The 25147-nt window shown below is 40.2% G+C and overlaps 1 protein-coding gene across 1 annotated transcript in view; it reads right to left on the reverse strand.

Moving 5' to 3' along the window:
* Positions 1–25147, reverse strand: part of 7B2 (Secretogranin_V domain-containing protein 7B2) — a 114505-nt gene that overhangs the window by 52128 nt on the left and 37230 nt on the right. The window lies entirely within an intron of this gene.

A 25147-nucleotide genomic window follows, 5' to 3' on the forward strand; every position in this document is an offset into this window, starting at 1 on the left:
GTCTAAAAATAAAATAATCATATTCAAATACGAAATATAGCAAACTTACACCTAATAAATGAATGACAGCATGAAAACCCTTAAAGTAAATGCATTTCCTTGCCCGCCATTATTATTTAAGGTATTATAACCCCCACAACTACTGGCTTACATTCTGAATAATGAACTCCAGTGTGTGCATACGGAAACAACAAAATTGCTTAACTAGATGCCGTATATTCCGTTAACGTCAGTTTCTAGTGAACGCGCTATTAATGCCTTGAAACGAATTAAAACCTATTTAGCCGGGCTGAGTGACTCAGACAGTTAAGGCGCTGGCCTTCTGACCCCAACTTGGCAGGTTCGATCCTGGCTCAGTCCGGTGGTATTTGAAGGTGCTCACATACGTCAGCCTCGTGTCGGTAGATTTACTGGCACGTAAAAGAACTCCTGACTAAATTCCGGCACCTCGGCATCTCCGAAAACCGTAAAAGAGTAGTTAGTGGGACGTAAAACAAATAACATTATTATTTATAAAACCTATTTAAGGAATTCAGTGACCAACAAGAGACTTCAAGACGAGGGTAATAGATATATTTGCTGAAATGAAGGACAGGCGGATTGAACTCATTTGCAAGAATATTGTTTAAGGTGACTTGTACGAAAATCTATTTATTTCTTATTTCTCTTATTAAATCTACATAGCAATATATGACGACTCCCACTGCCCATTTAGTCTATATTTAAAAATAAAAGGAGTGCATGTAGGATTATAGGTTGTTATAGGATTTGTCTTAGTTTCAGTCATTAATATAATATTGAATGTAGATCTGTAAGCGTCGAAAACAAAATTCCATATATACACTAATGTGATTAAAATAGTTTAAATTTAAAAAAAAATCTCTGTCTCCCCCCTTACTTAGTCCACGCTTCGCCGCTGCTGAAGAATACGATACTGTATACTGAAGTAACAATCAGAAAGCACAAAATCTCGCAGTCAGTGCGCATGTGAAGGTTAGATAGTTTTGTTCGAATGGCTTTGCACTATACACAGCGAGCAGGAGACAACAAAGTTCCTAACAAAACCGCCATCGTTGGCAAGTAATCAACAGTAGACCTAGGCATAGTATGGGTGGCCCGCAAGGTAAGCCACTGAACTCTTTTCGAATATGCCTGAGAGACGGTATTCTCAATGTTAAAATTTCAATTATCAACTCCTACTAGACGGATTGAGATAAAAACAAATGTAGAGAAATTCTGGATATCTCTACTTTAATACTGGCAAGATTCACGAAAAAGGATTGGTAGTTTTTGCGTTTATATAATCTAAACAGTATGAAAGGCAGACAAACCTTTCGAAAATAATGGATATCGTCTCCATATCATGTATACTATCAATTATCAAAACCGCATCAAAAGAACGAATGCATGAACAGATACTGCATTCCTTTTATATTAGTAAGGTTAGCGGTAAGCTACCAGTGCGCTTCGCTACGCATACAAATCGCAATGAGTTTAAAGCAGAAAGTTCAATGATAAACGAGGATTACCAATTGAATGAGCCTTGTAACATAGTAATATTAATAAACAGTCGAATCAGGGCCATCCTCTTCTTTAAATTAAAGCGCCAAAATACATTAAGTAAGATTGACTAGCCTACGTAGCCAAAACTCTCCGGACACCCCAATGAACGCACTCTGTTTGACGTCCGGCTATACATCCGAGGGTATATATAGGCTACAGTAAGTGCAGGCATAATGCATCAGTATCATAGACGTGTTTTTATCAGAATGTGACAAGCATTCTGGAGATGGTGGATTCGAGTTCCACAATCAGCAGTGCTGAAGATGGTTTTCCCTAGTTTCCCCATTTCAGACCGGGCAAATGCTGGGGTTGTACCTTAATTAAGGCTACAGCCGCTACTTTCCCAATCTTAGCCCTTCCCCACCATTCCGTCACCGAAAGCCTTCGATATGTTCGTACGACGTTAAACCAGTAGTAAAAAAGGAAAGAAAGAAGAAGAATGAGTCAACGTACAAAACTGAGTGAGTTCGAACGGGGAATGATTTTAGGGGTCCTTAAGCGTAGGCATTCTGTCAGAGAGATTTCCCGGGAGTTACACGAACCCAGGTCCACTGTTAGTGACGTTACTCATCATCTTCATCAGCAGCAGCAGCACCATTCCCGGCTCCAGTCTCCCGGGCGTGGTGTACAAGCACTCGCCACTTCCTCCTGTCAGAATACAGTTACTGTGAAGTGAAAATGTCGAGAAGGCACTGAACCCATAGACCTAACAAATTAACTATTAGAGACCCCCGAACTCTAAAACATACTGTACGAACCAATCGTCAGACATCCTAATAAACTATTATAGAGAATTTCCGTTGCAAGTCAGAACGATCCATCAAGATGCAATACTGTAAGACTCGGTTTGCAAACAACACCGTCATTGGTCTGTGGAGCAGTGGAAAAACGTTTTATGGAGTTTTTGGCTGATGACACACGGAGCGGTTTTTGCCGAGTTGGCAGCCGCGTCGGCCGCCGCCTGTGATTGATACACACAGCGGTTTTAGCCGATTGTAACGAAACCACTGCCTGCTCGATCTGCATCTAAAATGACTGCTTATAAGCAGTCATCGGGTGCGTATCGAGCAGGCAGTGGACAAAACACATTAGCGAGCGCGACGTTAGGTGAGGAAGCTAGCAGTGGCGTATACTGAGGGCTACCAAGGCTATCAGTGAAGCCCAAACCTCAAATGCGAGCGATGGAAATCTAAAGCACATTATATTGTAAGCATCTTACACATTGTTCCATTTGCAAACCTTGAAAGCAATGAGAAAAGACGTCGCACGTATTCCTGAGAACAAGGCTTCGGAGACTGATATTGCAGCCCAGACTCTCGTCCCTTCCCATCGACTCGCCTCACGCGGCTTGCTGCTGTCTGCCTACAGGTGCGGGGACCGGCGGAGGATAGCTGTGCTAGGCTTCGGTCCGTCAGATCGCCACTGCTATCACCATGCGTTACTCATCGTATATACTTCCTCACCTCATCCTTCTGTCTTAAATATATAGATAACGGAGTGCTGGTATTTCACTCCCGTTTACTTCTACATCCTTGTAGGAAGACACTGCAGGGCTGCTGTTATAGGAGTAATATAGTTTTCTTTTTATTGGTAGATCTGCTAAAATGAAACGCAATCTATCAGATTTAGTGTTCTCTTTTGTTGGTTGGAATCGAACCCGTGATCATGGGTCGGACACCACCACTGATCTTCCGAGGAAGATAATTAACCATTGAACGATGGGTACGACCGCTGTAAAATTCAACATTGTTATTTAACGATAATAATAATAATAATAATAATAATAATAATAATAATAATAATAATAATAATAATAATAATGGTGCATGGCATCTACATAGGCTTGGTGGTGACCTAATAAGGATAACATGAATGGCGAGACGTCATAAACACCCAGTTCCCAAGCCAGGGGAATTAACAGTATGAGGGGGTTGATTCTGAAAATTGAACCGGGGCCGTCGGACCAAAGACAAGCATTCTATCCATTTAGCCTCAAAGCTGGACTTCAATTTGCTAACCCTTAGGCTACCAACTCGATTGATCAGGTGTTGAGTATTGGCGGTGGGCAGTAGCTTGTGGAGCAGCCTTGACAACACAGCGGGCAGCTCCATTGGCTGTTGGATGCAGCTCAAAATGCTTAAGGCTTGGTATTCCCTAAACCAACTATCGAAAAGGGGTAGCCTAAGTCTAGTGGTAGCCCACGTCTTGATACCAGCATACGCCACTGGAAGCTAGCTAACATTATATAAAAATAAATTATTGTTCTTATTCTTATTCCAAAAGTCCTTTTACGTGTATATTATTGAATTTCAAAGATACTTCATGATAACTAATACAGGAATACCTACCAATGATGCAATCGCCGCGTAAATTCAGCCACGGCCGACTGGATCCCTCGCTAGAGCGGCGCATCACGTCGGCCGTGATTCAGCTGAATGTATTAAATCAGTGGCGCTAGAGCGCGCACAAAGTCTTCAAAACGCTCGCTGCACCGCCAACTAAATGACAGGCCGAGTCGGCAAATCTGCCGCCTATCGGCGAGCACCGCTGTGTCTGTTTCATCCCATCTGATACAATAGAAACATGCGCCGACTCGGCAAAAACCCCTCCGTGTGTCATCAGCCTTTGAGTCACGTTATTTACTTTGGCACTCAGATGGACGTGTGTGGACCTGGCGGATGCCTGGCGGGAACGGTATTTACCTGAGTGTGTTGTGGCGACAGTGGAATTCGGTGGAATTGGTGTTCTGGGCGCGGACCATTAGTTCTAGTAGATGGCACAATGAACGCAGGTGTTTTATGAAAACGTTTTAGACACCCACACTGTGGCAACAGCTTGGAATCGGACGTTCTTCTATACCAGCATGACCATGCTCCTTTCCACAAAGCAAGGACAATTGCATCGTAGTTCGAAGAAAATCGGTTGATGTGCTGGACTAGCCTGCTCAAAGCCCCGACCTGAACCCTAACGGACATCCTTTTGGACGAACTAGAGAGAAAGCTGCGTTCCAGATCAATTCGCCCAACAAACCGGTAACAACTATTCACCATGCTTTATGAAAAATGGAAATAAATTTCACTTTCAGTGTATCAGAACTTAGTAAAAATCCGCCTGCGAAGATTAAATGCTGTAATGGAAGCAAAATGAGGTCCTATGCGCTATTCGTTACATGGCTGGCGTCTTTGGAACGAACAAGGGTTTTTTCAGGAGGCCTCTGGCCACATAGTTAATGTATAAGAAATTCATTAAACTTACTACATGTTCCTTTCGAAGAAAATATTTTTCCACTCAAGGAAAAAACTGCTTACGCTTGCGTACTTACGCTGTTTTATTTCTGAGCCACAGTTTTATTCCCCCCGCCAGTTCCATCTTCTCGGGGAGTTTCTAGGAATGTTGGGCTTATCAGGATCTCTTGCAGTAAGTTTTAAGTTTCTAGGGTGCCTGAGAATGCTGTATTAATTCATGTCTGTTATATATATATATACCTACCTTTATGGATCGCTACATTTTGACTACCAATATGTGTCTTGAAATGTCCTGCAAGCATTTTGCGAGTTTGATGTTAAAAATAAATTTGGTACTGCAGAAAACGTTTAGGCCCATGAAAACGATAGGTTATCGCTTTGTAAAATAAAGTTTTCAACTGGGTGAAAAAGTCCTTAGGCTTGTATACCTATGCTGTTTTGGTTCGGAGCCCCAAATTTCAAAACTACTCAGCTTGGCCTCTTCCCAGAGTTTTGGATTTTTAAAATTTTCTATGTATTTTGGGTTATAAGGTTCACTGTTACGAATTTTAAAGAGATGTGTGTCCTTGTAAGTACCGTACTTGTAAATGCCTCATTAATTCATGTCTACTTTCATTTCTATACCTATCATTATTCATCGCTACATTGGTCTTCTAACTTTTAGTACGGACTGAGACGAAAACCGAAAATAACAATCAATTAAAAATGGTAAATGTTTCTATCAAAACTTTGAATGCTAGTCTCTGGTATAGGGGCTTCTTACACGGAGGATCAGGGTTCGATTCCTCGCGGGCAGGTTAGGGACTTTTACCTGGACTTGAGGACGGGTTCAAGCTCCACTCGGCCTACGTGATTACAGTTGCGGAGCTATCTGACGATGAGATGGCGGCCCCGGTCTAGAAGCCAACTTTAACAACCGAAAGGATTCGTTGCGCTGATTCCGCGCCATGATCTCCCTTAGTTGAGAGGTGTTAGAATAACATCCGCGGTATCCCTTGCCTATCGCAAGAGGCGACTAAAAGGGGCCCAAGGGGCTCTCAACTTGGGAGCGTGAGTTGGTAACCACAGGGCCCTTAGCTGAGTCCTGGCATTGCTTCCACTTACTTGTGCCAGGTTCCTCACTTTCACCTATCATATATGACCTCCCTTGGTCAACTCTTGTTTTTTTCCGACCCCGACGCTATTAGGTTCGCGAGTCCTAGTGAGTCTTTCATTTTCATGCCATTTATGGTCTTTGTCTTTCTTTGACCGCTGCCTTCATTTTTCGAAGTGTCGGACTCCTTCCATCTTCCCGTCTGATTAGTATTAATAGAGGATAGTTGCCCAGTTGTACTTCGTCTTAAAACTACCACCACCACCACCACCACGGCGTCATGACCTGCTGGCCTTCGAACTGACCAACGTCTCTTGGCAGCCAAAGGACCCTCGGAACCGGTAACTCCATGAGATGCATTTATAAAACTCCGAAGAAATTCTCAATTGAAAATGAAATAGGTCTGGGGTGCATTTTTCTGGTATGGAATGGGCCTCCTAGTTGTTCTCGAAGAGACTTTGAATGGTATGCGGTATGTTGAGCTGCTCGGAGACCATCTCCACCCATTTTTGGCCTTCCAGCGCCCAGACGGTCTCCTATAGCCTACATCTGCAGCTGGCACAGGGAGCGTATGGTGCGCAGACAACACACCTGGGCATCAATGCTCCGCTGTCCCATGACATTTGCTCAGTCAGTGTAGTATTAATGTTGAAATGCTTAGTCTACAATAGGGGAGTTCATACGTTTTCAATGATTTATCATGAACTTACCTGTATCACGAATATACCTCCCTTTACCCTACAGTCACTTAATAAAAAAGAATGAGCACATGGTATTGTGAAAGTTCCTCATATATACACTTTTCTCAGAACAACTGAATCTATAAATATGTTTTTGTGCGTATCCACGGGATCCCCCCTGCGGGTAGGGGCAGTAGAATAACATCCACGGTATCCCCTACCTGTCGTGAGAGGTGACTAAAATGCGCCTCAAGGGCTCTTAACTTGAGAGCGTGGGTTGGCGACTATGGGGTCCTGAACTGAGTCCTGGCATTGCTTCCACTTTCTTGTGCCAGGCTCCTCACTTTCATTTATCCCATCCGACCTTCCTTGGTCAACTTTCGACCTCAACGCTATTAGAACTTCCAGGGCTAGGGAGTCTTTCATCTTCATGCCCTTCATGGCCCTTGTCTCTCTTTGGCTGATACCTTCACTTTTGAAGTGTCAGATCCCTTCCATTTTTTTCTCTCTGATTAGTGTTATATAGTGGATGGTTGCCTAGTTGTACTTCCTCTTAAAACAATAACCACCACCACCATATCCACAGGATTCGTATCCACCCAGGAGGCAAAATATTTTGATAATAATTAAAATTATCCGATAAAATATTAAATGTGGGGAATATACAATGCCATGGTTTTTTTTTTTTTTTTTTTTTTTTTTGACTCTGTCTTGTCAGTGAAGGCAGATTCGAGATTTGCATAACCCCTTTCAGTACAATTACTGCAGTCTGTCTTAAAAAAAAAAAAATGTATTTAATTCCCTTCATTTCAACGTTATATTTTGATTTACCAAATACAAGGATGCACGTCGCAATTTGGCTAGACAGATTAGGATGCGTCTAGAATATGGATTATCGTCGCCATAAGACCTATCTGTGTCGGTGCGACGTAAAGCCCCTAGCAAAAAAAAAAAAAAAAAGTTATGGATTGTGCCTGCAACATATACACACTTTTCTAGTCGTTGACTTTCTTCCAAAGCACAAACTAAGATATTGACTTATACTTCATTAAACTCCCCATCTCGAATTAAATACCGGTACTTATTATTATTACTACCTTTACTTTTGTAAAACTTTAAATTCAGGATGTATTAAATGACATGTATTTAATTTTGAGACATTTTCAGTAACGTGTGTATGTTCAGTCTTCAGCCCTAAGGCTGGTTGGATCCTCAACAACTCCGCCATCAGCTGTCATAGATGGCCTAGGCATCACTGAAGAGGCGTACTAGGGAAATGAGGAGTGAGGTAGTTTCCCGTTGCTTTCCTCACTGGGTCAGAGATGCTACTACATATCAGTCTGCCAAGCCCACTTAAATGCATGCTTCATCCGACCCTATGAGCAACATTTTCACACCATTCATAGCAGGGACTGACTGTAGAAGGAATGGCATTACTAGCATCGCTCATACTTCAGTCACTTTCATATTGTCAAAGCCAAGGATAAGACAGAGACAGAACAATGAATGTAACAAAATTGCTCTAGCCCATACCAGAAGACATAGGAAACACTAGGTCCTGCCAGCAAAGGCATATTCTCAGTAATATAATGATCCCCCAAGAATATATTTCACAATTTATTTAAATGAGTTCACGAGCTAGTGGAAAGGGTTATTGAGGTAACGGAAGTAGTGGAAGGGGAGACATACACAGCATAGCAAATACTCTCAATGAACATGGGGAACCTAATATATTTATTACAAGAAAAATATTTCAACAAAGAACTGTCACAAATTATTTAATGGACATTTTACGTACAAAGGAAGAAAGGTAAACACTTCTATCAAAACATATCTCAACAGAGTTTATGCAATATACTAACAACACTTCCAAATTATCCAAAGATACTTTCTGTCAGGATTGTATAACATTTCTATTTAAAATTATTACACAGTAGCACATTTCATGAAATAAATAAACTTATCAAATTCTCAATTTAAAATTATAGGTCAGCCTGAGCTGATAATATCATAATCACCTAATACTGTTTTCAAATATTAACAACACAGAATAACTTTAAATAAAAATATCTAAGTCAAAAGCAACCATATGTTTTTGTACTGGTCTGTAACTACTGCATTTTAAAGGTACATGCACAAATACACAGTGCTACATGAGTAGGTATAACAGAAAAACTTTTAAAGCTGTTCAGACTTTCAGGTGAAGCATTGCTGATATACATTCTATGTACAATTGAAGATAGAAATCTTCCTTTCTTATTGAATACTTGTGTATAGCTAACACACTCAGCTACCTGAGATGCCTTCAAACATTTTGCAGTAGAAAAACTGTATTCCTGATATTTATCAGAAAAACAACAAGTTAATATTTAATCACTAATCTGTTACCAGTCTTTGTAACTCCATTACAAAATCTTGCAACAACCTCCCAAAATTGCAATATTTGTAACACCCATGCACAGTACTGTATTTGTGGGCAAGTATCGGGCTGAAGCTTCATCCTCTGAAATAATAGCCTCTGCACACATTTTGTACTTTAAAAACAACACTATGGCAAATTTTTAATATATAAATAATGTTTAGTACAGTAAAAAATGTAAATAATACACTAAAGGAAGGGAAAATAAGAGGAGATGTGATTGTCTTCCGTTTATCTTCTCTTGTCTGTACTCTCAATCTTAAATGCTAAGGTAGTTGCTTAGCAGCTTGAGACACAGTATTTGTCACGAATCATTTGGATGTAAAATGGCTATGTGTAACATACGAATGTTCATTCTCATCAAAACTGAAATTGGCCTACATTATTTATAGCAAGTTCCAAAATCACAATACACTATCCAATATCCTAGTCTTTTCTTCCAACTTCAACATGTAAGGTAAAGGCACCTAAGATTGCACAGAGAATTCATTTACATCTCTATATGCATATTCTAGTCACTAACAACAAAACCAAATTTATTAAACAAAACTCTTGAATATGAAATGCACACAGAGCACATGAAAGGTTAAAAAAGTGAGAAATTTGGCCTTTAAATATAATTCTATAAGGAATAGCATATGCACAGTCTTCTCAAAAATTATTTTTCATTCCTTTGACTCCATTACTTTTGGTAACAGAGAAAGCACAGCAGGTAGGAAATGTGGGTGCTCATCAACTTCAGGTAGAACTGCTAAAGATGCTTCTTTTCCATTTTCATTACTCACTAATGCAAAATTTATTTTGCTCCTTGGGACAAAATGTCACTTCTGAGGGTGAAAACAACAGTGTGCAATCTTACAGGCTTCTACATAGTTTCAAAAGTTAGCCAGTTGATGGCAGAAGTTTCTACTTAGAAAAACAATGAACATTTTCTTAGGTTAATTAATAAGTTAGGAAACAGATTTTTATTTATTAAAAATCTTGAAAATATGTCATAAAAATTGAAAAATATGTATAAAAATTATTTTTAATGAATTATTTCAATATTACACAATTTTAAGAATGTATTATAAAAATCACCCCCAGTCATGTTGAGATGGTGGTGAATTAAAATAGCTTGCTGTTGCAGTAAACAAACCGAGTCAAATAGACTTTGGCTTAACAGCACTAATTTTGGTTAGCCTTGCAGCTCTATATTCGGGAGGTGAGGGGATGGTCCCCACCGTCGGCTGCCCTGAGAATGTTTTTCTGATGTTTTCCATTCTCTTACACTAAGGCGAATGCTGGGACTGTTTCTACTACAGGACATGGCCGCATCCACCTTACCTTCTCTGCAAATCACATCACCAACAAAAATCTCCCTGATCTGAGATATGGCGTTACCGTCTAGGAGGCCCGCCATACCCTGTCCAGGTATGTAATGAAAACGTCAACCCATCCCTTCCAGTGAACAACAAAGACGATCTTGCAAGTTTTCCATTACAAACCATTGTCAGTTTCTTGGAGCAATGCAAAATACCGTGCACAATACAAGAACCGTTAAACATCACAAGGTTCACAAATTTCATTAAAAGAATGTCACTGATACACAAATTCTCAATTTCGCCAGCATTTTCTTCCATGGATATACAATCATCTTCATGTTATTTTTTCTGGTGTTTCAAAATATATGTATTTTGTAAGAAAATGCCTATGCTCTGAGATTTTCAATTCATAGAAAGAAATATCACATGTAAGAATAGCTGTGCATAGATCTGCATAATATTCAGAACGTCTTAAAAAGGGATGAATGTGAGGTGGAAGTTGCTTCGTCTAAAAGAACTTGTCTAGAGGTTGCATGTGAAGTGACCATTTTTTGTTTACCACCTGCTAAATGCTGCAAGGATTTAGATCGCTGATCTGCATTTACCGATTTCCCATGTTATTGACATAACAGAATTTGACTGAGAAATATTTGATTCAAATGCATTCATTACTTTATTCCACAGAGGGATTCTCATTCTAAGTGAAAGCGAGTAAGCCAGCATGTCTAGCCAAGGTCACTATGCAATACATTGAAAAATGAAATTCATTCTCATTGTTCTCATGAATAAGTACAGTGTTTGAAATTAGTTTCTGGATTGAATTGAAAAATATATAATTTATGTGTTTAGAGCACAATTACTGAAAATATGTATTTACAAAAATCTATTTCTTAGTAATAGCACTATCAATATCAGCATGTACAAAAAATTATATTCTTAAAATGCTATCAAATCATACTTTAGTTTTATTCAGATTTCTACCTTCTCCCAACACTACAGCCCCGAAGGGCCTTTAGCCAGCCAAGCAACCGCTGCTCAGCCAGAAAGACTGCAAAATATGAGTTGATGCGTGGTCAGCATGACAAATCCTCTTGGCTGTTAGTCTTACTTTTCTAGACCTAAGTCACCCTCTCACTCTCAGATAGTTCCTCAATTGTAATCACGTAGGCTGAATGGGCCTTGAACCAGCTCTCAGATCCAGTTAAAAAAGCCTGACCTCACCAGGAATCAAACCCCGGGGCCTCCGGATAAGAGGCAGCCCCACTACCCCTACACGAGGTGGGCCAGATTTATATTGAGATATATGAAATAAAATTCCTCCAATCAGTATAAGCCAGGTTCTTCACACCGATGAATAGTGCTTCATTAGTCAACAGAATGGTGAAAAACAGCAGTATTGCTACTTATAAAAATGCCACTGTGCATTCTTAGAGGCTGTGTGATCTTTAGGTGCCTTTACCTTACTATTAATACTTGTCTCCCCTGCCATCTCTTTCAAAAAAGTAAGGGGGATGTAAAGTAACAAAGGGCTTCTAATCTTCAGTCAACAATCGAGGTAGAGCTTTCCTAATGGCATGAATATATGATTTGATATCAGTTTACTGTGTTTAAGTAATGTGATATCTAATTAAAGAATTATTTTCCTATTTGTAGATATTTGTGATTTTCTATTGTTTTTGATTTATCAAACAATCAATGTAAAATATTGTACTTTGTAACTGCATCTGCATGATGGTAAATAAAAAAAAATAAAGGAACTCAATATTACAGCCTGTTATGTTAATATAAAACTTTATATCTCTAACACAACTAATATTAATTACAGTCATGGAGAGTTCAAAGTAGAAATAACATTTTTATGATTTTTTATGTTATTTCAACGTTGGTTAGAGGTAAGTTTCCGTGTGGAAGTCAAAATCGAAATGTGGAAGACTGTTTAGTTGAGTGAGGGTGTGAAACTCAAGAGAACTACTGAACGAGTAGGTATAAGGTATGGGTTGTACAAACAGAAGATCAAAGCATTTCTAAATGAAGATATCGGTTCCATAAAAGTAACAGTTGAATAATTTATCAAATGTACAGAGGAACAATGTTTCATTGCATGGAGGCAATGACATCGTCGTATACTCTCCGGTAAGACATTAAAAACTTATTACTACTTTCTTTTTCATTCAGTGCTACTTTCCAAAAAACAGTAGAACCCCGATCATCTGAGCCTCAGTTAAACGAGGCTCATCTCCAAGTGTAACGTAATAATTTTCTTGAAATTTATCACTCATCAGTATTGTACTGCTGTAAGTGTGTGAATATAGTGTCACTAGGAATTACTAGTTGAGTATCACTTGACAATTGTGCATGACGCATTAGTGATAGTACACTGATAGAAAGAAAGTGTTACACCAAGATAGAGCAGCTAAAAATGTAAGAAACTTGGCCAAAAATTTTGCCCTGTGAAAAGTATAGAAAGATTGAAAATTGGATGAAATATTTGCAGAAGCTTGGAAAGGTATAGTGTCATTTGTTATCAAGAAGTGCTTTTTTTGTTTAGTTAATAAGACATAAATTATGTTATCTAACAGATCATTGATAACCAGATATGTTATGTTACCACGCTGATGCTTTCACGGCCTGTACTTACAGACATGATATAGGCTTTCGGGCTTATGCCGTGTCAAGAAAATAAGGCGAAATTCTTTACATTTTGCAGAGAACTTTGCTCTGCATCTTCAGAATAAAATCTCAACTGTTCACGAGGAAGACTTATCCTAGAAGGAAGAACTCCGATCATTTGAGCCTCAGTTGAACGAGGCTCATCTCCAAGTAGGTAAGGGTTATTCTGCCCGAAGGCAGGTTCGAACCTCTGCAGAGGTGTTCCTGAGCTGGAGTTTACGTGCAGTAGGGTGGCCAGTTCCTTTCCGCTCCTCCATTCCCTTACCCCCCAGCAACAACGCGTGGCAACCCATCCAACTCCTGACCATGCCCAATGTTGCTTAACTTTGGAGATCTTACGGGATCCGGTGTTTCAACACGGCTATGGCCGTTGGCTTCATCTCCAAGTGTAAAGTAATAATTTTCTTGAAATTTATCAAACATTTCTCATCAGTGCTATACTGCTGTAAGTGCATAAATATAGTGTCATTAAGAATTAATAGTGGAGTATCATTTGGTAATTGTGCATGACACAATGGTGATAGAATGCTTCATTCTTGGAGAGGTCTTCCTCATGAGCAGTCGAGATTTTCATCTGAAGATGCAGGGCAAAATCCTCTGCAAAATGTAAAGAATTTCGCCCAAAAGCCTATATCATGTCTGCAGATATGCTATGTTGTGCAGTGACAACTCCAAACATTCTAATTTCCCAGTCTGAGAGAAGTTGGAAATTGGAATATTTGAAATAGGAACTATGTATTGTTAAAGCTTCCAAAGAACTGGCTGTAGTGCATTTTTGGGACAGTGAGTGGTTACCCAGTGGACTCTGGAAGTACCTATGTGAACCAGCATAAGTCCATACGGAAAAACACCACCACCTGAAGAACCACCCAGATTGTGCACATGGAGTTTGCTGACAGACAGGCAATTGTAAAAAAGGATGCAAATGATAATTTCAGCAAATATCCACCTCATAATCATTTATAACTACCTATTTCATTAACTCAAAAATGCTGACAATGGCTAGTCAGGTGTTGACATACAATGTTTAACAATGGGTAACGTTACTATCTGAGACAATCTGATAATCAATATAATTTATGCCAACAAGTAGACGAAAGGGCCCAATCTGCTGTGATTATAGAATCCCACACAGGCTCATGGTTTGAGGGAGGAAAGGGTGGGGGGGGAGGGCATTAGCAATAACATCAGGACTTATTTAGTAATAGTTGAAGGCACAATGTCTACACCGCCAGTATGAAGATAGGGTGGTACATTCTCATGTTATACCTCATTCAAAATTACATTCTCTATCAGGATAAGGTTCACCCTCACACTATTAACCATCACAGGACAAGCCTTACTAGGTGTCACGCTAATCCTGGGAGACTGCTGACGAAAATGAAGGTTGTTGGACTACTTACAAAATTGTACAAACAAACAAAAACTATTTTAATCCTCCTAGTCAATACTATATATTTTTTACATCCAATTAAGACGAAAGTTCACACATAAATAGACATAGACATAGACATAATAGGCATAAAAAGCATTTAACTAGCATTTCATTTTGTTTTTTAAAGAGCGTTTAACTAACACTTCATTTTGTGTGACTCCTATGTTTTTTTAATACATCATACATGTCTTACTGAGGATGACTCAATGCGGGGTCCAAACGTTTCTATTTATGTGTGAACTTTCGTCTTAATTGGACTTCAAAAATACATAGTATTGACTAGAAGGATTAAAATAGTTTTTTGTACAACCCTCAATACGGATTCAACAATGAGATTCATGGTCTGTAATGGCTATTGGACTAGACAAAAGAGCAGCTGAATGGGTGGCTAAATTTCAAGAAAATAGAGCTCAGGGAATTAGAGTGGGTGAAGCATTATCTGATCCTGCAATGATTTTGAGTGGGGTCCTACAAGGCAGTAGTATTGGACCTTTACATTTTCTTATGTATATAATGATGTGAGTAAGGAATTATAATTACAGATAAGGCCTTTTGCTGTTGATGTTATACTGTATAGAGTAGTAAATAAGTTACAGGATTTTGAGCGACTGGAAAAAAGACTCCAACAATATTGTGTGTCGGACAGCCGACAATTGTACGATGGTAAACTGGATGAAAATTCAGGTTGTAAGTTTCACTTAGAAGAAAAGTCTTCTCAGTTTTAATTACTATGTCAATGACATGAAAGTATCTCACAGTGATAACTGCAAGTACTTAGCTATCAATATAAGGAAAGATTACAGATCTCTTCAAATGGTTAAGAGAGTATTCAGGGCTTGTAGTAAGGATGTAAATGAAAGGGCATTTAAGTTTCTGGTAAGACCCCAATTAGAGTGCAGTTCCAGTGTATGGGACCCACATCAGGATTAGCCTACTTGATACGAGAACTGGTAAATATCCCAAGGAAATCAGCACAAATTGTTCTGGGTGATTTTCGACAAAAGAGTAGTGTTACAAAAATGTTGCCAACTTTGGGTTGGGAAGACTTTGGAGAACGGAGAAGAGCTGCTTGACTAAGCAGGATGTTCCTAGCCGTCAGTGGAGAAATGGTGCAGATTGACATTAGTAGATGAATAAGTTTGAGTGGAGATTTTAAAGGTAAGGTAGCAAAGATCATAATATGAAAAGAAAGCTGGAATTCATGAGGACAAATTGGGGGAAATTATTCATTTATAGGAAAAGGAATTAGAGAATGAAATCATTTATCAAGGGAAATGCTCGATAAATTTCCAAGTTCTTTGAAATCGTTTCAGAAAATACTAGGTAAACAATTGATTAGGAATCTGCCACCTGGATGACAGTCCTAAATGTAGATCAATGATGACTGGTTTATTTAATAGACTGACCTTCGTGCCTCCCAGACTTATCCTCAGTTGAGTATATTTGGGATACTATAGGTAGATGCTTTATATCTTTAGAGCCACCCAGCCCCAACAACATGAAATCTGACTGTACTCATCACGGAAGCATTGAGGTACATCCCAAAAAGAGATTGGAACACTTTTTTTATCCAATGTTTCCAAGGATCCAACAGTATACGTTGAATTCCACCACCTCAAAGGGCTCCTGGGGGCAAAATGCCAATACTGTGTCATAGGATGTCAGCATGGAAAAAAATCTGCTGACATATTCCCTGATTGCCTGACAAAATTAATTTTAAAACTCAGTCATAGATTGCCCAGTCTGACTCCTTGACTGAATCATCAGCATTAAGGCCTTCCGTTCAGAGAGTCCCGGGTTCGATTCCCGGCCGGGTCGGGGATTTTAATCGCGTCTGATTAATTCTTCTGACTCGGGAACCGGGTATTTCTGTTTGTCCCAACACTCTCCTCTTCAAATTCAGACAATGCACTACTCTACCAACTACCACAGAAACACACAATAGTAATTAAATCCCTCCACATACAGTTGGCATCAGGAAGGGCATCCAGCCGTAAAACAGGGCCAAATTCACATATGCTACACAGTTCACACCCGCGATTCCACAGGTGTGTGGGAAAAGCAGTGGAAGAAAAAGAAGTCAGAGATCACCTAACAGAAGTCTGATTTACTCTGACATCTAGTAGAATTAAACAGAACTCGAAATTGACATGCAGATAGCCTAAATGGCCTCAAATTAAAATACCTGAACACTGAAACACAGGCATTATTATTATTATTATTATTATTATTATTATTATTATTATTATTTTCTGAGTGGCTTATGAAGAAATACCGTACATATACAGCTATATAACTTTTTACAATATGCGAACTGTGTTCAAAAGTAAAACAGCTCTATAACAATTGGGAAAAATCTTTTCTCCTCAAAAGTGTCATCCACAGTGTTGACAGCCATCTGAGTTTTCGTTTTTCTGAGGTAGTATCGGTCTACATTACCTCGGATAATCGGGGTTCTACTGTTCTATAGCAAACTTAATTGTGTATAGTCGTCTTTACTCGTCTTCGTTCGAGCTTTAATGTTTATTGTTGTTACATTTAGGATTAGTGTTTCATATTACAAGTAAACCAAGGCGGAGTATTGCACATTTCGCAGCATACTGGATCCAAGAAAGATGACTGCAATTGTGTAAGTTCTGTAAACCAAGGTGTTTGGTCAACTGTCACAGGTGTAAATGGATCTGTACTCTGATAGGTGTCTTCGGGCGATGGCGTTGGTTCCACTGAAGGCGGCGCACACATAAACTCATTTTCCTTAACCTCATTCAGATCATTAAGCTCGTTAATCATTACAGGCTCTGGATTTTTCTCGAGCTGCGAGATCAAGTCTTCAAGTTGAATCTTGTTCGATTCTGCTCTGATTCTCTGCACAAGGTCACTATTGCGTTTTAAAAATCCCCGCACCCAGTCTTTTCCTGCCATCCTGCTACTTTTATTAAAATTATTTTCAATTCCATTTCTGAAAGCAAATTCAAAAGCTAGACGACGTATGTCAACTCGTGAAAGTCCTCCAAATACGTTGGCTACTTCCTGGATATGTTCCCTCAGCCTCCCTTCAAGCTGCTCGGTGAAGACTGGCCGGAAACGACCATGGGTTCGAGGAAGAGAGAAACCTTGGGCTGGCCTGTACTCCGACTTGGAGATCTTCGCGTCATTACGCACCATGGTTCACTTGAAAAAGAAAAGAAAGATGCAAATAGAATAAATTCCAAAAATCATACATTTTCAAAGACGTTGATTTCAAAATGATAAATTAGTGAGGGGCTAGAACCAGAGAGCAACATTTTATAAACTGGGCGCACTTACCATCTATATTAATAAAACTATAATTTTGTCTGTACAGTTCAAATTATTGACTTATACTTCATTTTTATTTCTACGTTAATATTAGCTCTATCGGAAAAATGTACGAATTCAAAGTTGATATGTATACATTTAAAGATTTTCAGTTTGCCCAAACTAATGCAAATGAACTAGATAATAACTTTAAAAAAAGAAAATATTTAATTGATAACACAATGCACATGAACAATGTAACATCTAATTAAAAACAAAATAGCATTTTTCGTTCTTGAAATAATAATTATTATTATTTATTTATTTATTTATTTATTTATTTACATCGATACAGACAATTGTGGACTACGGTTACACAAACTACCTGTCTCTTTCTTTTTTAGGCTGACACCATTCTTTTTACATTGTAACCAAAGGTTTTTCGACGTTAGTTAACGCAGTTGTTCTTAAATAATTGGTGCTGTACTTAATCATTATGCGCTCCTGCTGGAGGGTCAAAAAAATTGTACATTAACTTAAAATAAAAGCTCATGTACGTAAAACGTATTATTGTTGTTACATTTAGGATTAGTGTTTCATACTGCAAGTAAACCAAGGCGGAGTATTGCACATTTCGCAGCATACTGGATCCAAGAAAGATGACTGCAATTGTGTACCTATGAAAAATTAAGAGAATATTAAATCCACTTCCCATGAACTAGAAATATCTCCCATATTAAAGTGAAGAAAAGAACGTCCTACTATTAATATGAAATGTATACTGTACAGTAACTATATTAATTTCCTGAACTGTGTGCATTGCTAGTTGTAATAAAATAACTGACGGGTGCCTTTGAGAAAATCATAGTTTACTCCCTTTAAATCCCACTCAAACAACAAATTACCGGGCGAGTTGGCCGTGCGCGTAGAGGCGCGCGGCTGTGAGCTTGCATCCGGGAGATAGTAGGTTCGAATCCCATTATCGGCAGCCCTGAAAATGGTTTTCCGTGGTTTCCCATTTTCACACCAGGCAAATGCTGGGGCTGTACCTTAATTAAGGCCACGGTCGCTTCCTTCCAACTCCTAGGCCTTTCCTATCCCATCGTCGCCATAAGACCTATCTGTGTCGGTGCAACGTAAAGCCCCTAGCAAAAAAAAAAAAAACAAATTTGCCATTTGCCAATTCATGTGTGATTTTTGAAATGAAAGTGTACGTCCCTGTGGTTTGAATTTCACGTGAAACCAGAAATTCCGTGGCTATGATAACGATATTATCAATCATGTATATACATACAGATTTGCTTTTTCAAGAGATTATAAATTGTAGGTATATGCAGATTTTAAATGTGAAAAGGGTTTGTTTCTTTTAACATTAAATCCCCCCGATTTTCTCATAGATACTCAACAATATTGTTTTGTTGTATTATTAATTTACTGAATAATTTATACTTAACTTCGCTAGCTCATGCCGGAATGTGGAAAGAATTCTGATAAACAGATGAAGTGTTCGCTCCGCAGAATTCTTCCGGCATTCTTGTCCATCTGCACAGAGTTCTCAAGGCGACTGAAATTCTGCTACTCGGTCCGAGGTAATCAATCTCCCCAGACGTCTAAAATCGACATATTCGATCACGGTACTTCTTATGATTTCCACAGCTATCTAATCTATAAGTTTTATTTGTTCCCACATCCTGTTTACCTACCATTATTGATCGGTCGAATTCGAGCACCATTCGAGTACGTAGGCAGGCCTGTTCTATCACTTCGTCATTGTGTTCTGGCTGATTCAGATGGTAAGTAGGCTACGCCCACCTATTATTGGAATGTTTCCTCAGCCAAGTCTTACATTTAAAAATCACAAATTGCATAATACAAATATTATGAATGGTTGTTCTCTAACACCTTTTTTCAAATACCATATAACGGTGTCATTGTATTGAATGCTTTTGCACAATCCTTGAGTATTTAGACGCCAATAAGTCCACATTAGATCGTATAATTACTGGCGCATCCACCCCTTTAGGTCTACCTCTTCCCTTGCTATTTGCTTTACGTCGCACCGACACGGATAGGTCTTATGGCGACGATGGGATAGGAAAGGCCTAGGAATGGGAAGGAAGCGGCTGTGGCCTCAATTAAGGCACAGCCCCAGTATTTGCCTGGTGTGAAAATGGGAAACCACGGAAAACCATCTTCAGGGCTGCCGACAGTGGGGTTCGAACCCACTATCTCCCGATTACTGGATACTGGCCGCACTTAAACGACTGCAACTATCGAGCTCTGGAGCAATGATTAATGAATGATAGATGAAATTAAATTATATTGGAGAGTGTTGCTGGAATGAAAGATGACAGGGAAAACCGGAGTACCCGAAGAAAAATCTGTCCCGCCTCCGCTTTGTTCAGCACGAATCTCACATGGAGCGACCGGGATTTGAACCACGGAACCCAGCGGTGAGAGGCCGGCGCGCTGCCGCCTGAGCCACGCAGGCTCCAGTCTATAATGAAGGTGCATGTTTTATTTCTGGTGCAGGGTAAAGGAAAGTATTTCTAGAGATAAAATGAAGTCGGAATACGCTGATTAAATCAATGTACAGTATAATAGTTGAAATATATTATGGGACTATGTATTCAAAGACCAGTAGACTCATTGTCATCTCTCACAAAGATGAGGATCTCAAGGGAAGAGGATCGAGGACCGAGCTCGTCGAACGATCTGAGTTATGTACACGCATGCACAGAAATGGTGTTCCGACATAAACAATCAACACTGCCTCACTCCAGTACAAAAAGGGAGGGGAGAGAGTGAAGTGGTAGTGTTGAGGGCCACTCCAGTACTGAAAAGGAAGGGAAGGGGGAGTGGACGGGTAGTACTGACACTGAAGGCACAGTGTGTGTGCATTGCTATACATCCGTCAAGTACCCATTTCAATCACAACAAAATCTTGTAGCAGACTGTCTACCTGCAGCAATAGGTTAAGTGAGGAGGTGGAGGGAAGCCATCCTTTGTTGATATCGGTGCACCATTTCTGTACATGCGTGTACATGGGCAGCACCAGGCCATACGAGCTTGTTACTCCAAGAAGATTAGGCTTGCGAAATACCTTAGTAGAAAATGTATCATTGTAGAACAGGGACTCAAACAGGCACTCAAAATTACGCGAATAATGAGTTGTAACATCAGTTGGGTCCGCCTCTGTGGTGTAGTGGTTAGTGTGATTAGCTTCCACCCCCTGGAGACCCGGGTTTGATTCCCGGCTCTGCCACGAAATTTGAAAAGTGGTACGAAAGCTGGAACGGGGTTCACTCAGTCTTGGGAGATCGAATGTGTAGAGGTGGGTTTGATTCCTACCTCAGCCATCCTGAAAGTAGTTTTCTGTGGTTTCCCACTTCTCCTCCAGGCAAATGCCGGGATCATGCCTAACTTAAGGCCACGGCCGCTTCCTTCCCTCTTTCTTGTCTATCCCTTCCGATCTTCCTATCCCCCCCCCCCCACAAGGACCCTGTTCAGCATAGCAGGCGGGGCCGCCTGGGCGACGTATTGGTCATTCTCCCCAGTTGTATCCCCCGACCCAATGTCTCACTCTCCAGGACACTGCATTTGAGGCGGTAGAGGTGGGATCTCTCGCTGAGTCCGAGAAACCAACCCTAGAGGGTAAACAGATGAGGAAGAAGAAGATCAGTTGGACTACTCTAGTACCATCTAAATGTTGTAACAACTCCGAGATACTCAGGTGATTGCTATCTTCTACCGACCGAATTTGTTGCGCGGTTCAGGACACGTAGCATTCAGGAGATGGGTTCCAACTCCACCACCGACAGTAGTGAAGATAGTTTTCCGTGGTTCCCCACTTTCATCCAGGCTGCACCTCAATTAAGACCACGATTGCTACCTTTTCAATCATAACCCTGTTACATCCTTGCATCACTGGAAACCTTGTCGGCGGATGCTAAGTAGGCCACGGTTCGATCGAGGTCCGACAGCTCTGCACTCCGAGACCGACCAACCGAGCAGAGGACGCGTGGCTACAGCTCTAACGTCGCTCTACACCTCTGCATTAAGAAGACGAGGGGAGGCTGGTTACCACCGGCGGCTGTCCTGAGAATGGTTTTTCTGTAGTCACCTTATAAGAGGCTTACTCCTTCAGGGTACCGAATGAAAACAATTTTTGTAGTAGAAAACCTTCTGTGTGTTAGTGTAACGTTAAACTTCTGCTTCTTGGCCCTATTTTTCAATTCATTGGTGTCAGCACACGATGTGAATGTATCTAAGCCCTATCTTAAGACGAATACAAACATTCAGTCCCCGAGCGGGATGAATTAACCATACGCAGTTAGAATCCTCGGCCCAGCCAGGAATCGAACCCGACGCTATCTGAACCGAAGGCTAGTACGCTAGCCATTCAGCTAAGGAGCCGAATGGCGAGGTTAAACTACAGGAAAAAAAAACCTCACGGTTTCGTGACCAATGAAAGGGTTTGATTAGCTCTCTAATAATAATAATAATAATAATAATAATAATAATAATAATAATAATAATAATAATAATACATTTTTGGACCAGTCCGTATAGGGAAAATTTGGATGATAAGGAAATACCAACACTCAGGGAAAATCTCAGACACATGAGGACGTTTGAAATTTTATGGACATAATTATTCTCCGAATGAGTAATCAGAGATTGACCAAAATAATTCTGAACCTAGCCCATCAACGAATGTAAAAAAAAAAAAAAAAATTAAAAAACCACTGGCTGCTCGAAGTTGGAAAAGATCTTCAGGAAATAGGCATCACAGATGACACTATGTTAGACAGATCTAAGTTCAGAACATTAGTCGACAACCACCGCTTTAAACATCATCCAAGCACTGTCACTATCAAAACCTGGTCAGAAGATCGCAAGAAAAGCCACAGCGAGAAGATGAAGAGATTTTGGGAGAAGAAAAAGACAACATCAGCTAAATACGTTCAATCGCGCTCTTTAGTTGGGCATAACGAAGAAATAATAATAATAATAATAATAACACGTGCTCCTTAAGGGGCTAAACGAATGTGTATATATATATAATAAGCTAAAGCCGGCCCTGTGGTCTAGGGGTAGCGTGCCTCTTACCCGGAGGCCCCGGGTTCGAATCCCGGCCAGGTCAGGGATTTTAGCTGGATCTGAGGGCTGGTTCGAGGTCCACTCAGCCTACGTGATTAGAATTGAGGAGCTATCTGACGGTGAGATAGGGGTCGCGGTCTAGAAAGCCAAGAATAACGGCCGAGAGGATTCGTCGTGCTGACCACACGACACCTCGTACTCTGCAGGCCTTCGGGCTGAGCCCCGGTCACATGGTAGGCCAAGGCGTTCTAGGGCTGTAGTGCCATGGGGTTAGGTTTATGTTTTGAATAAGTTAATAATAATAATAATAATAATAATAATAATAATAAATATTTGTACATATATGTACCTGTAGTTTCATAATCAAGAGGGTGACTCCTTGCTTAGGCCGAGTCAGCCCATTATGTTACCGGCACAAGCCGAGCCTTCCTAAATTGATACAAATAATAATAATAATAATAATAATAATAATCGTATGGCATCAGCTACCGTGTGCAGGCATTTTGATTTGACACCATTTAGGCTGCTTGCGTGTCAATTTCAACGTTCCATTTATCTTTATCAGATAAGAAACCTGGACTTTCTTGGCCGATTAATGGCCGAGTTTTTTTGGGTTCTTTTGGGAGGGGGAGGGTAAACGCCAAATGGATCACTAGAGATCTACGAGCTGACATCATACGACTGGAGAGTCGAATGGACGTTGTTATGTCCTTCAGATATCCGGATGCATCTTCTGGGTTTGACCCCGCGACGTTTGGATATGAAGATTGATACTCTACCACTGATCCTAAGAGTGACGAAGAACACCCATAAAATGGTCCACATTATTTTAATAACTCATATTATTTTCCTGTCAACGATGGACGCAACACCTAGTTAAAAATATGTGACAGTTCATTCGAGTTCACTCGCCGCGCCGTCTGATTCTCAGTGACCTTGAGAAACCTTGTCACGCATCCTGCAGGAGTATCAACAGACTTCAGAGCGGAGAGAGAATAAAATTCAGATATAGATGAAGACGACAGATGGTTCATATTTGTGGGGGTTCTGTGGGACTGCAGTGTGCAGTGGAAGATTAATAATTATACTTTCTCTCTACACTCTCGCATTCATCTGTGCATAGCAAATAATCTCAAATGTGATTCTGCAAGACTTCTCCGTGGTTGCTGCACGGATTTCTGTAAATATTGAGGCGGGCGCATACAGTAAAGATTAATTGAACTAGATTCGTTGTTTTCTAATAGAATCGAATGGGGGAGAAAGATAGCATGCGTATTTCTTTGAGGAGCTCAGCGATAAAGATGCACATGCCAAATGGCTCGTGATTTTAAGACACAGCAGCTCAAAAGATTACTGAACTGTCTACATTAAATTATTGTAAATATTTCGTGTGAAACGAAAACAAATGACTGCAATTATATACTGTACATAATCTATTTAAAAACTTCGTCTAAAATAGCATGAAAGTATGCTAATATGTTCTGGTGTTTACAATATGAACATGAACGTTGGAAGGGCTGTCGACTTTGACGTAAAACATTGGTCTACGCAACGCGTAATGAATATTACTCGCAGAAGACCTCGCGTGGTACGTTTCGTGTGGTGTACGACGTAAGAAATCAACATATTGCTTGCAGTAAAGAATTTCGTAGTGGACTTTTACTAAAACGGGACGAAAAAAATTAAGGAAACAACTGAAGCGGAAAGGCAAATGCCACCAAGGAGTTTCCGAAAGGGAAAATCCTTCAAAGATGTAGCGGAAATAATAAGCAGACCTTTCAGTATAGTTAAGAGTATCATCTACCTACAAGGTTCTTCACACTAGAACTTATCACTATAAAGTAAGAAGGGTATGAAGAAATGGATTCACATTATTAAAGAAGGATTAATAACAATCTATGGCCTCCGCTACTATGTGCAGGCTTTTTAATCTGACGTCATTTAGGTTGTCTGCGTGTCAGTTACGACGTTCCACATCGCTGGACGATCTACGGCTGAGTTTCAATTAATTTTGTTGGGTAAGAGCAAATGTGCTACCGGTACGAGAGATCTTTTACATCCCGACATTGTAAGACATGAATGTCAAATAGAGTTCTTTCCGCCTTTCAAAAGTCGGTCGGCGGTTGCAGAGGAGGCTTCAGGCTGCAAGTGGCCACGGATGGTCCGTGGTCCGACAGCTCTTCACTCCGACCGGTCAACCGAGCAGAGCCTCTGTATTCGGGAGGCGGAGAGGGGCTGGTCCCTGCGGTCGGCTATCCTGAGAATGGTTAGCCCTAGTTTTCCATTCTCCTGTGCTAAAGCGAATGCCGGGACAGTTCCTAACATAGGCCACGGCAGCAACCCTTTCACCTCCTTCGAA

This window comes from Anabrus simplex, chromosome 9 (genome assembly GCF_040414725.1).
Source record: "Anabrus simplex isolate iqAnaSimp1 chromosome 9, ASM4041472v1, whole genome shotgun sequence".
In the NCBI taxonomy this organism is placed as follows: domain Eukaryota; kingdom Metazoa; phylum Arthropoda; class Insecta; order Orthoptera; family Tettigoniidae; genus Anabrus; species Anabrus simplex.